Raw genomic sequence first — 12,994 nt, forward strand, 5'->3', positions numbered from 1 at the left:
ACATGAAAAGCTTCAAAAGGTGTGAAACATATGAAGAGCTTCAAAAGGTGTCAAAAATATGAGGAGCATGTAACGGTCTGAAAAATAGGAGAAGAAAGAAGTGATGTTGAAAAACATGAAGAGCCTGAAAAGGTGTGAAAAATATGAAGAGCTTCAAAAGGTGTCAAAAATATAAGGAGCGTGACACGGTCTGAAATATAGGCGAAGCACGAAGCGGTGTTGAAAAACATGAAGAACCTGAAAAGGTGTGAAATATATGAAGAGCTTCAAAAGGTGTGAAAAATATGAGGAGCATGAACGGTCTGAAAAATAGGAGGAGCATGAAGCGGTGTTGAAAAACATGAAGAGACTGAAAATGTGTGACAAATATGAAGAGCTTCAAAAGGTGTTAAAAATATGAGGGGCATGAAACGGTCTGAAAAATTGGAGGAGCAAGAAACGGAGTTCAAAAACATGAAGAGCCAGAAGAGATGTGAAAAATATGAAGAGCTACAAAAGTTGTCAAATATATGAGGAGCAAGAACGGTCTGAAAAATAGGAGGAGCATGAAGCGGTGTTGAAAAACATGAAGAACCTGAAAAGGTGTGAAAAATATGAAGAGCTTCAAAAGGTGTCAAAAATATGAGGAGCATGAAACGGTCTGAAAAATAGGAGGAGCATGAAACTATCTGAAAAATGGGAGGAGCATGAAGCGGTGTTGAAAAACATGAAGAGCCTGAAAACGTGTGAAAAACATGAAGAGGTTAAAAGTTGTGAGAAATATGAAGAGCTTCAAAAGGTGTCAAAAATGAGACGAGCATGAAACGGTCTGGAAAGTAGTACGAGCATGAAGCGGTGTTGAAAAATATGAAGAGCCTGAAAAGGTGGGTAAAATATGAAGAGCTTCAAAAGGGGTCAAAAATATGAGGAGCATGAAACAGTCTGAAAAATAGGAGGAGCATTAAACGGTGTTCAAAAACATGAAGAGCCTGAAATGGTGTGAAAAATATGAAGAGCTTCAAAAGGTGTCAAAAATAGGAGAAGCATGAAACGGTCTGAAAAATAGGAGGAGCATGAAGCGGTGTAAAAAAAATGAAGACCCTGAAAAGGTGTGAAAAATATGAAGAGCTTCAAAAGGTGTCAAAAATATGAGGATCATGAAACGGTCTGAAAAATAGGAGGAGCATGAAGCGGTGTTCAAAAACATGAAGAGCCTGAAAAGGTGTGAAAAAAAAAGAAGAGCTTCAGAAGGTTTCAAAAATATGAGGATCATGAAACGTTCTGAAAAATAGGAGGAGCATGAAGCGCTGTTGAAAAACATGAAGAGCCTGAAATGATGTGAAAAATATGAAGCGCTTCAAAAGGTGTCAAAAATATGAGGAGCATGAAACGGTCTGAAAAATAGGAGGAGCATGAAGCGGTGTTGAAGAATATGAAGAGCCTGAAAAAGTGTGAAAAATATGAAGCGCTTCAAAAGATGTCAAAATTATGAGGAGCATGAAAAGGTCTGAAAAATAGGAGGAGCATGAATTGGTTTTGAAAAACATGAAGAGCCTGAAAACATGCGAAATATATGAAGAGCTTCAAAAGGAGTCAAAAATATGAGGAGCATGAAACGTTCTGAAAAATAGGAGGAGCATGAAACGGTGTTCAAAAACATGAAGAGCCTGAAATGGTGTGAAAAATATGAGGAACTTCAAAAGGTGTCAAAAATATGAGGAGCATGAAACACTCTGAAAAATAGGAGGAGCATGAAGTGGTGTTGAAAAACATGAAGAGCCTGAAAAGGTGTGAAATATATGAAGAGCTTCAAAAGGTTTCAAAAATATGAGGAGCATGAAACGGTCTGAAAAATAGAAGGAGCATGAAGTGGCGTTGAAAAACATGAAGATCTGAAAAGGAGTGAAAAATATGAAGAGCTTCATAAGGTGTCAAAAATATGAGGAGCATGAAACGGTCTGAAAAATAGGAGGAGCAAGAAAAGGTTTTAACAAACATGAAGAGCGGGAAAAGGTGTGAAAAATATGAAGAGCTTCAAAAGGTTTCAAAAATATGAGGAGCATGAAACAGGCTGTAAAATAGGAGGAGCATGAAGCGGTATCGAAAAACATGAAGAGCATGAAGAGTTGTGAAAAATAGGAAGAACTTCAAAAGGTGTCAAAAATATGAGGAGCATGAACGGTGTGAAAAATAGGAGGATCATGAAGCCGTGTTGAAAAACATGAAGAGCCTGAAAACGTGTGAAAATTATGAAGAGCTTCAAAAGGTTTGAAATATAAGAAGAGCTTCAAAAGGTGTCAAAAATGAGATGAGCATGAAATGGTCTGAAAGATAGGAGGAGCATGAAGCGGTGTTGAAAAACATGAAGAGCCTGAAAAAGTGTGAAAAATATGAAGAGCTTCAAATGGTGTGAAATACATGAGGACCTAGAAACGGTCTGAAAAACTGGAGGAGCATGAAATCTTGTTGAAAAACATGAAGAGCCTGAAAACGTGTGAAAATTATCAAGAGCTTCAAAAGGTGTGAAATATATGAAGAGCTTCAAAAGGTGTCAAAAATGAGATGAGCATGAAATGGTCTGAAAGATAGGAGGGGCATGAAGCGGTGTTGAAAAACATGAAGAGCCTGAAAAGGTGTGAGAAATATGAAGAGCTTCAAAAGGAGTGAAAAATATGAGGAGCATGAAATGGTCTGGAAACCTGGAGGAGCATGAAGTGGTGTTGAAAAACATGAAGAGCCTGAAAAGGTGTGAATAATATGAAGAGCTTCAAAAGGTGTCAAAAATACGAGGAGCATGAAACGGTCTGAAAAATAGGAGGATCATGAAACGGTGTGAAAAACATGAAGACCCTGAAAAGGTGTGAGAAATAGAACGGCTTCAAAAGGTGTGAAAAATATGAGGAGCCTGAAACGGTCTGAAAAATAGGAGGAGCATGAAGTAGTGTTGAAAAACATGAAGAGCCTGAAAAGGTGTGAGAAATAGAACGGCATCAAAAGGTGGGAAAAATATGAGGAGCATGAAACGGTCTCAAAAAAGGAGGAGCATGAAGCGGTGTTCAAAAATATGGAGAGCCTGAAAAGGTATGAAAAATATGAAGAGCTTCAAAAGGTGTCAAAAATATGAGGAACGTGAAACGGTCTGAAAAACAGAAGAAGCATGAAGCGGTGTTTAAAAATATGAAGAGCCTGAAAAGGTGTGAAAAATATGAAGAGCTTCAAAAGGTTTGAAAAATATGAAGAGCAGGGAACGGTCTGAAAAATAGGAGGAGGATAAAGCGGTGTTCAAAAACATAAAGAGCCTGAAAAGGTGTGACAAATATGAAGAGCTTCAAAAGGTGTCAAAAATATGAGGAGCATGAAACGGTCTGAAAAATAGGAGGAGCATGAAACGGTGTTCAAAAATATGAAGAGCCTGGAATGGTGTGAAAAATATGAGAGCCCCAAAACGTGTCAAAAATATGAGGAGCATGAAACGGTCTGAAACATATGAGGAGCATGAAGTGGTGTTCAAAAACATAAAGAGCCTGAAAAGGTGTGAAATATATGAAGAGCATCAAAAGGTGTGAAAAATATGAGGAGCATGAAACGATGTGAAAAATATGAGGATCATGAAGCGGTGTGCAAAAACATGATGAGCCTGAAAAGGTGTGAAAAATATGAAGAGCTTCAAAAGGTGTCAAAAATATGAGGAGCATGAAACGGCCTCAAATATTGGAGGAGCATGAATTGCTGATGAAAAACATGGAGAGCCTGAAAAGGTGTGAAAAATATGAAGAGCTTCAAAACGTGTCAAAAATATGAGGAGCATGATACGGTCTCAAAAATAGGAGGAGCATGAAACGGTCTGAAAAATATGAGGGCATGAAAATGTGTTGAAAAACATGAAGAGCCTGAAATGGTGTGAAAAATATGAAGAGCTTCAAAAGATTTCAAAAATATGAGGAGCATGAAACGGTCTGAAAAATAGGAGGAGAATGAAGCGGTGTGAAAAACATGAAGAGCCTGAAAAGGTGTGAGAAATAGAACGGCTTCAAAAGGTGTGAAAAATATGAGGAGCCTGAAACGGTCTGAAAAATAGGAGGAGCATGAAGTAGTGTTGAAAAACATGAAGAGCCTGAAAAGGTGTGAGAAATAGAACGGCATCAAAAGGTGGGAAAAATATGAGGAGCATGAAACGGTCTGCAAAAAAGGAGGAGCATGAAGCGGTGTTTAAAAACATGAAGAGCCTGAAAAGGTGTGAAAAATATGAAGAGCTTCAAAAATTTTGAAAAATATGAAGAGCATGGAACGGTCTGAAAAATAGGAGGAGGATAAAGCGGTGTTCAAAAACATGAAGAGCCTGAAAAGGTGTGACAAATATGAAGAGCTTCAAAAGGTGTCAACAATATGAGGAGCATGAAACGGTCTCAAAAATAGGAGGAGCATGAAGCGGTGTTCAAAAATATGGAGAGCCTGAAAAGGTATGAAAAATATGAAGAGCTTCAAAAGGTGTCAAAAATATGAGGAACATGAAACGGTCTGAAAAACAGAAGGAGCATGAAGCGGTGTTTAAAAACATGAAGAGCCTGAAAAGGTGTGAAAAATATGAAGATCTTCAAAAGGTTTGAAAAATATGAAGAGCAGGGAACGGGCTGAAAAATAGGAGGAGGATAAAGCAATGTTCAAAAACATGAAGAGCCTGAAAAGGTGTGACAAATATGAAGAGCTTCAAATGGTGTCAAAAATATGAGGAGCATAAAACGGTCTCAAAAAAGGAGGAGCATGAAGCGGTGTTCAAAAATATGGAGAGCCTGAAAAGGTATGAAAAATATGAAGAGCTTCAAAAGGTGTCAAAAATATGAGGAACGTGAAACGGTCTGAAAAACAGAAGAAGCATGAAGCGGTATTTAAAAATATGAAGAGCCTGAAAAGGTGTGAAAAATATGAAGAGCTTCAAAAGGTTTGAAAAATATGAAGAGCAGGGAACGGTCTGAAAAATAGGAGGAGGATAAAGCGGTGTTCAAAAACATAAAGAGCCTGAAAAGGTGTGACAAATATGAAGAGCTTCAAAAGGTGTCATAAATATGAGGAGCATGAAACGGTCTCAAAAATAGGAGGAGCATGATGCAGTGTTCAAAAATATGGAGAGCCTGAAAAGGTATGAAAAATATGAAGAGCTTCAAAAGGTGTCAAAAATATGAGGAGCATGAAACGGTCTGAAAAATAGGAGGAGCATGAAACGGTGTTCAAAAATATGAAGAGCCTGGAATGGTGTGAAAAATATGAGAGCCCCAAAACGTGTCAAAAATATGAGGAGCATGAAACGGTCTGAAACATATGAGGAGCATGAAGTGGTGTTCAAAAACATAAAGAGCCTGAAAAGGTGTGAAATATATGAAGAGCATCAAAAGGTGTGAAAAATATGAGGAGCATGAAACGATGTGAAAAATATGAGGATCATGAAGCGGTGTGCAAAAACATGATGAGCCTGAAAAGGTGTGAAAAATATGAAGAGCTTCAAAAGGTGTCAAAAATATGAGGAGCATGAAACGGCCTCAAATATTGGAGGAGCATGAATTGCTGATGAAAAACATGGAGAGCCTGAAAAGGTGTGAAAAATATGAAGAGCTTCAAAACGTGTCAAAAATATGAGGAGCATGATACGGTCTCAAAAATAGGAGGAGCATGAAACGGTCTGAAAAATATGAGGGCATGAAACTGTGTTGAAAAACATGAAGAGCCTGAAATGGTGTGAAAAATATGAAGAGCTTCAAAAGGTTTCAAAAATATGAGGAGCATGAAACGGTCTGAAAAATAGGAGGAGAATGAAGCGGTTTTGAAAAACATGAAGAGCCTGCAAAGGTATGGAAAATATGAAGAGCTTCAAAAGGGGTGAAATACATGAGGAGCATGAAACGGTCTGAAAAATAGGAGGACCATGAAGCGGTGTTCAAAAATATGAAGAGCCTGAAAAGGTGTGACAAATATAAAGAGCTTCAAAAGGTGTCAAAAATATGAGGAGCATGAAACGGTCTGAAAAATAGGAGGATCATGAAGTGATGTTGAAAAACATGAAGAGCCAAAAAAGGTGTGAAAAATATGAAGAGCTTCAAAAGGTGTCAAATATATGAGGAGCATGAAACGGTCTGAAAAATAGGAGTAGCATGAAGCGGTGTTCAAAAACGTGAAGAGCCTGAGAAGGTGTGAAAAATATGAACAGCTTCAATGGTGTCAAAAATATGAGGAGCATGAAACGGTCTGAAAAATAGGAGCAGCATGAAATGGTGTTCAAAAACATGAAGATCCTGAAAAGGTGTGAAAAATATGAAGAGCTTCAAAAGGTGTGAAATATATGAGGAGCATGAAACGGTCTGAAAAATCGGAGGAGCATGAAGCTGTGCTCAAAAACATGAAGAGCCTGACAGGTGTGAAAAGTATGAAGAGCTTCAAAAAGTGTGAAAAATATGAAGAGCTTCAAAAAGTGTGAGAAATATGAGGAGCATGAAATGGTCTGAAAAACAGGAGAAGAATGAAGAGGTGTTTAAAAATATGAAGACCCTGAAAAGGTGTGAAATATATGAAGAACTTCAAAAGGTTTCAAAAATATGAGGAGCATGAAACGGTCTGAAACATAGGAGGAGCATGAAGCAGTGTTCAAAAACATGAAGAGCATGAAAAGGTGTGAAGAAAATGAAGAGTTTCAAAAGTTGACATAAATATGAGGAGAATGAAACGGTCTGAAAAATATGAGGAGCATGAAACGGTGTTGAAAAAGATGAATAGCCTGAAAAGGTGTGAAAAATATGAAGAGCTTCAAAAAGTGTCAAAAATATGAAGAGAATGAAACGGTCCGAAAAATAGGAGGAGCATGAAAAGGTGTTGAAAAACATGAAGAGGGTGAAAATATGTGTAAAATATGAAGAGCTTCAAAAGGTGTGAAAAATATGAAGAGCTTCAAAAGGTGTGAAAAATATGAAGAGCTTCAAAAGGTGTCAAAAATATGAGGAGCATGAAACGGTCTGAAAAATAGGAGGAGTATGAAGCGATGTTGAAAAACATGAAGAGTCTGAAAAGGTGTGAAATATATGAAGAGCTTCAAAAGGTGTGAAATATAGGAGGAGCATGAAGCGCTGTTCAAAAACATGAAGAGCCTTAAAAGGTGTGAAATATATTAAGAGCTTCTAAAGTTGTCAAAAATAAGAGGAGCATGAAACAGTCTCAAAATAGGAGGAGCATGAAACGGTGTTGAAAAGCATGAAGAGCCTGAAAATATGTGAAAAATATGGAGAGCTTCAAAAGGTGTCAGAAATATGAGGAGCATGAAACGGTCTGAAAAATAGGAGGAGCATGAAACGGTGTTGAAAAACATGAACAGCCTTAAAACTTGTGAAAAATATGAAGAGCTTCAAAAGGTGTGAAATATATGAAGAGCTTCAAAAGGTGTCAAAAATATGAGGAGCATGAAACGGTCTGAAAAAAAGGAGGAGGATGAAGCGATGTTGAAAAACATGAAGAGTCTGAAAAGGTGTGAAATATATGAAGAGCTTCAAAATGTGTCAGAAATATGAGGAGCATGAAACGGTCTGAAAAGTAGGAGGAGCATGAAACGGTGTTGAAAAACATGAAGAACAGGAAAAGGTGAGAAATATATGAAGAGCTTCAAAAGGTGTGAAAAATATGAGGAGCATGAAATTGTCTGAAAAATTGGAGGAGCTTGAAATGGTGTTGAAAAACAAGAAAAGCCTGAAATGGTGTGAAAAATATGAAGACCTTCAACAGGTGTATAAAAGATGAGGAGCATGAAACGGTTTGAAAAATAGGAGGAGCATGAAGCTTTGTTGACAAAAATGAAGAACATGAAAAGGTGTGAAAAATATGAAGAGCTTCAAAAGGTGTCAAAAATTTGAGAAGCATGAAACGGTCTGAAAAATACGAGGAGCATGAAGCGATGTTGAAAAACACGAAGAGCCTGAAAAGGTGTGAAATAAATGAAGAGCTTCAAAAGGTGTCAAAATATGAGTAGAATAAAACGGTCTCAAAAATATGGGGAGCATGAAGCGGTGTTGAAAATCATGAAGAGCCTGAAAAGGTGTGAATAATATGAAGAGATTCAAAAAGTGTCAAACATATGAGGAGCATGAAAGTGTGTTGAAAAACATGAAGAGCCTGAAAAGGTGTGAAAAATATGAGGAGCTTCAAAAGTTGTCAAAAATATGAGGAGCATGAAACGGTCTGAAAAATAGGAGGAGCATGAAATGGTGTTCAAAACATGAAGAGCCTGAAAAGGTGTGAAAAATATGAAGAGTTTCAAAAGGTGTCAATAATAAGAGGTGCATGAAACAGTCTGAAAAATAGGAGGAGCATGAAACGATCTGAAAAATAGGAGGAGCATGAAACGGAGTTGAAAAACCTGAAGAACAGGAAAAGGTGAGAAATATATGAAGAGCTTCAAAAGGTGTGAAAAATATGAGGAGCATGAAACGGTCTGAAAAATAGGAGGAGCATTAAACGGTGTTCAAAAACATGAAAAGCCTGAAAATGTGTGAAAAATATTAAGAGCTTCAAAAGGTGTGAAAAATATGAGGAGCATGAAGCGGTATTCAAAAACATGAAGAGCTTGAAAAGGTGTGAAATATATGAAGATCTTCAAAAGGTGTGAAAAATAGGAGGAGCATGAAGCCGTGTTCAAAAACATGAAGTGCCTGAAAAGGTGTGAAATATATGAAGAGCTTCAAAAGGTGTCAGAAATATGAGGAGCATGAAACACTCTGAAAAATAGGAGGAGCTTGAAATGGTGTTGAAAAACAAGAAGAGCCTGAAATGGTGTGAAAAATATGAAGAGCTTCAACAGGTGTGTAAAAGATGAGGAGCATGAAACGGTCTGAAAAATAGGAGGAGCATGAAGCTTTGTTGACAAAAATGAAGAACATGAAAAGGTGTGAAAAATATGAAGAGCTTCAAAAGGTGTCAAAAATTTGAGAAGCATGAAACGGTCTGAAAAATACGAGAAGCATGAAGCGATGTTGAAAAACATGAAGAGCTTCAAAAGGTGTGAAATAAATGAAGAGCTTAAAAACGTGTCAAAAATATGAGGAGCATGAAACGGTCTGAAACATAGGAGGAGCATGAAGCGGTGTTGAAAAATATGAAGACCCTGAATAGGTGTGAAAAATATGAAGAGGTTCAAAAGGTGTCAAAAATATGAGGAGCATGAAACGGTCTGAATAAAAGGAGGAGCATGAAACGATGTTCAAAAACATGAAGAGCCTGAAAAAGTGTGAAAAATATGAAGAGCTTCAAAAAGTGTGAAAAATATGAGGAGCATGAAACGATCTGAAAAATAGGTGGAGCAGGAAGCGGTGTTCAAAAACATGAAGAGCCTGACAGGTGTGAAAAGTATGAAGAGCTTCAAAAAGTGTGAAAAATATGAAGAGCTTCAAAAAGTGTGAGAAATATGAGGAGCATGAAATGGTCTGAAAAACAGGAGAAGAATGAAGAGGTGTTTAAAAACATGAAGACCCTGAAAAGGTGTGAAATATATGAAGAACTTCAAAAGGTTTCAAAAATATGAGGAGCATGAAACGGTCTGAAACATAGGAGGAGCATGAAGCAGTGTTCAAAAACATGAAGAGCATGAAAAGGTGTGAAGAAAATGAAGAGTTTCAAAAGTTGACATAAATATGAGGAGAATGAAACGGTCTGAAAAATATGAGGAGCATGAAACGGTGTTGAAAAAGATGAAGAGCCTGAAAAGGTGTGAAAAATATGAAGAGCTTCAAAAAGTGTCAAAAATATGAAGAGAATGAAACGGTCCAAAAAATAGGAGGAGCATGAAAAGGTGTTGAAAAACATGAAGAGGGTGAAAATATGTGTAAAGTATGAAGAGCTTCAAAAGGTGTGAAAAATATGAAGAGTTTCAAAAGGTGTGAAAAATATGAAGAGCTTCAAAAGGTGTCAAATATATGAGGAGCATGAAACGGTCAGAAAAATAGTAGGAGTATGAAGCGATGTTGAAAAACATGAAGAGTCTGAAAAGGTGTGAAATATATGAAGAGCTTCAAAAGGTGTGAAATATAGGAGGAGCATGAAGCGTTGTTCAAAAACATGAAGAGCCTGAAAAGGTGTGAAATATATGAAGAGCTTCAAAAAGTGTCAAAAATAAGAGGAGCATGAAGCGGTGTTCAAAAACATGAAGAGCCTGAAAAGGTGTGAAAAATATGAGGAGCTTCAAAAGTTGTCAAAAATATGAGGAGCATGAAACGGTCTGAAAAATAGGAGGAGCATGAAATGGTGTTCAAAACATGAAGAGCCTGAAAAGGTGTGAAAAATATGAAGAGCTTCAAAGGTATCAAAAATATGAGGAGCATGAAACGGTCAGAAAAATAGGAAGAGCATGAAGCGGTGTTGAATAACATGAAGATCTTGAAAAGGTGTGAACAACATTAGGAGCATGAAACAGTCTCAAAAATATGAGGAGCATGAAGCAGTGTTGAAAATCATGAAGAGCCTGAAAAGGTGTGAATAATATGAAGAGATTCAAAAGGTGTCAAACATAAGAGGAGCATGAAACTGTGTTGAAAAACAAGAAGAGCATGAAAAGGTGTGAAAAATATGAGGAGCATGAAAAGGTCTGAAAAATAGGAGGAGCATGAAATGTTGTTGAAAAACATGAAGAGCATGAAAAGGTGTGAAAAATATGAAGAGCTTCAAAAGGTGTCAATAATAAGAGGTGCATGAAACAGTCTAAAAAATAGGAGGAGCATGAAACGATCTGAAAAATAGGAGGGGCATGAAACGGTGTTGAAAAACCTGAAGAACAGGAAAAGGTGAGAAATATATGAAGAGCTTCAAAAGGTGTGAAAAATATGAGGAGCATGAAACGGTCTGAAAAATAGGAGGAGCATTAAACGGTGTTCAAAAACATGAAGAGCCTGAAAATGTGTGAAAAATATTAAGAGCTTCAAAAGGTGTGAAAAATATGAGGAGCATGAAGCGGTATTCAAAAACATGAAGAGCTTGTAAAGGTGTGAAATATATGAAGATCTTCAAAAGGTGTGAAAAATAGGAGGAGCATGAAGCCGTGTTCAAAAACATGAAGAGCCTGAGAAGGTGTGAAATATATGAAGAGCTTCAAAAGGTGTCAGAAATATGAGGAGCATGAAACACTCTGAAAAATAGGAGGAGATTGAAATCGTGTTGAAAAACAAGAAGAGCCTGAAATGGTGTGAAAAATATGAAGAGCTTCAACAGGTGTGTAAAAGATGAGGAGCATTAAACGGTCTGAAAAATAGGAGGAGCATGAAGCTTTGTTGAGAAATATGAAGAACATGAAAAGGTGTGAAAAATATGAAGAGCTTCAAAAGGTGACAAAAATTTGGGAAGCATGAAACGGTCTGAAAAATACGAGAAGCATGAAGCGATGTTGAAAAACATGAAGAGCCTGAAAAGGTGTGAAATAAATGAAGAGCTTCAAAACATGTCAAAATATGAGGAGCATGAAACGGTCTGAAAAATAGGAGGAGCATGAAGCGGTGTTGAAAAATATGAAGACCCTGAATAGGTGTGAAAAATATGAAGAGGTTCAAAACGTGTCAAAAATATGAGGAGCATGAAACGGTCTGAATAAAAGTAAGAGCATGAAACGATGTTCAAAAACATGAAGAGCCTGAAAAAGTGTGAAAAATATGAAGAGCTTCAAAAAGTGTGAAAAATATGAGGAGCATGAAACGATCTAAAAAATAGGTGGAGCAGGAAGCGGTGTTCAAAAACATGAAGAGCCTGACAGGTGTGAAAAGTATGAAGAGCTTCAAAAAGTGTGAAAAATATGAAGAGCTTCAAAAAGTGTGAAAAATATGAGGAGCATGAAATGGTCTGAAAAACAGGAGAAGAATGAAGAGGTGTTTAAAAACATGAAGAGCCTGAAAAGGTGTGAAATATATGAAGAACTTCAAAAGGTTTCAAAAATATGAGGAGCATGAAACGGTCTGAAACATAGGAGGAGCATGAAGCAGTGTTCAAAAACATGAAGAGCATGAAAAGGTGTGAAGAAAATGAAGAGTTTCAAAAGTTGACATAAATATGAGGAGAATGAAACGGTCTGAAAAATATGAGGAGCATGAAACGGTGTTGAAAAAGATGAAGAGCCTGAAAAGGTGTGAAAAATATGAAGAGCTTCAAAAGGTGTCAAAAATAAGAGGAGCATGAAACGGTGTGAAAAATTGGAGGAGCATGAAGCAGAGTTCGAAAACATGAAGAGCCTGAAAAGGTGTGAAAATATGAAGAGCTTCAAAAGGTGTGAAAAATATGAAGAGCTTCAAAGGTGTCAAAAATGAGATGAACATGAAACCGTCTGAAAAATAGGAAGAGCATGAAGCGGTGTTCAAAATCATGAAGAGCCTGAAAAGGTGTGAAAATATGAAGAGCTTCAAAAGGTGTCAAAAATATGAGGAGCATGAAACGGTCTGAAAAATAGAAGGAGCATGAAGTAGTGTTCAAAAACATGAAGAGCCTGAAAAGGTGTGAAAAATAAGAAAATCTTAAAAAGTTGTGAAAAATATGAGGAGCATGATATGGTTTGAAAATGAAATTAGCATGAAACGGTGTAAAAAAACATGAAGAGCCTGAAAAGGTGTGAAAAACATGAAGAGCTCAAAAGGTGTGAAATATGAGGAGCATGAAACAGTCTGAAAAATAGGAGGAGCATGAAGCGGTGTTCAAAAACATGAAGAGCCTGAAAAGGTGTGAAAAATATGAAGAGCTTAAAATGGTGTGAAAAATATGAGGAGCATGATATGGTTTGAAAAATAGGATTAGCATGAAGCGGTGTTCAAAATCATGAAGAGCCTGAAAAGGTGTGAAAAATATGAAAAGCTTCAAAAGGTGTCGAAAATGATATGAGCATGAAACGGTCTGAAAAATAGGATGTGCATGAAGCGTTGTTGAAAAACATGAAGAGCCTGAAAATGTGTGAGAAATATGAAGAGCTTCAAAAGGTGTAAAAATTTGAAGAGCAGGAAACGGTCTGAAAAACAGGAGG

Source organism: Dama dama, chromosome 32, assembly GCF_033118175.1.
Source record: "Dama dama isolate Ldn47 chromosome 32, ASM3311817v1, whole genome shotgun sequence".
NCBI classification, from domain to species: domain Eukaryota; kingdom Metazoa; phylum Chordata; class Mammalia; order Artiodactyla; family Cervidae; genus Dama; species Dama dama.